We start from the raw sequence: 1469 nt of genomic DNA, 5'->3' as shown, positions 1-1469 counted from the left end.
TGAAGTTACAAAATGTTAAATCAGTTTTTCAAAAATGTGTGTATTTCATAACAATTTACATTTATTTCAAATAATTTTTTATTAAGATCCCATGAGCTTTGAATTATAATAGTAGCCATTATCTATGACTTTGACTCAAGGAATTCTACTTATTTGAAATTCTAGATTCTATTTTCTAATCTTCTTTGAGGACTACAAGGGAGGTTTATAAGTTAGGAAAATCTTTCTACTCCCTTTGCCCCAGGGTTTTGTCTGTCAGGGTAATTTACTTTGTTTTGTTAACTAAATGAAGAAAGTAAAACAATTTGTAGCACATAACAAAAATCAAAATGAATCTTCATCAAATATTGAAGTAGAATCTCAAATGTGGTATGTTTCTGTATGAAGTATATGTATGAGAAATAGATGATTTTTGAATATTGTTTGTTTTAGTTTTCTAGCATTTCAAGGCTGATAAAAGGCCTATGAATAAGAATTGTGGCTCAAATAATTAGTAGAATGCTATGATTTGGATATGAGGTGTCCCCCCAAATCTCACATGTAAGGCAATGCAAGAAGGTTTGGAGGAGAAATTATTGGCTATAGCCTTAACCTAATCAGTGAATCAGTCCCTGGTGGAATTAACTGAGTGATGACTAGAGGCAGGTGGGGAGTGGCTGGGGAAAGTGGTTCATTGGGGGAGTGGCTATGGGCTATATATTTTGTATCTTGAGAGTGGAGTCTCTCTGCTTTCTGATTGCCCTCTGCTTCCCTCTGCCACACTCTTCTGCCATCAGCCTTACCTTGATCCCAGAGGAATGGAGCCTGCTGTCTATGGACTAAGACCTTTGAAACTGTGAGCCCTCAAATATACTCTTCCTCCTCTACAGTTGTGCTGGTCTGGTCTTTTATTCACAGCAGTGAAAAAGCTGATTAAAACATAATATTTCTAATTATTTGAGCCACAAACATAATTAGAATATAGGTTTTTACCAACAATATCTCAGATCAATTTGTCAAGCTCAGTGATAGGTAAGAGTATGTCAGAGATATAAAGATATATTGAGAAACACTAGTTTTGAAGTGAATGGACTTGTGTTAAATTTATTATTCTTTTAAGCTATGAAACATTTTGATAATGTATTCAATTTTAATTTCTTTCCCTATCTAATGTGAAGAATAATTTAGCTTCAGTTATTATTATAATTGTGATAATTATTATTCATTCCAGTTTTCTAGACCTCTTGTAAGCAATGGTCAATGATAAGCTAAAATGACCTTTCTAATTTCATGGCTCCAAATAGTTGTGCCCAATCTGGACTTTTACTGGGCAAAAAAAGTGGCCTAAGGGGATTGCTCTTGTCTTAAGCCACAGAGCTAGTTCATTGCTGGAAGATTATAAACCACTTAGATGAATTACAAAAACAAGAAACTTAATAACCAAACAAGTTTTTTCAGGGAGAACTGTATTTTTTCATTGCATCAAAAAA

This window comes from Marmota monax, unplaced genomic scaffold (genome assembly GCF_021218885.2).
Source record: "Marmota monax isolate L192 unplaced genomic scaffold, Marmota_monax_Labrador192_F-V1.1 WCK01_AAM20220418_F8-fsc00294, whole genome shotgun sequence".
NCBI lineage: Eukaryota > Metazoa > Chordata > Mammalia > Rodentia > Sciuridae > Marmota > Marmota monax.
Note: the sequence above shows the minus strand (reverse complement) of the source record.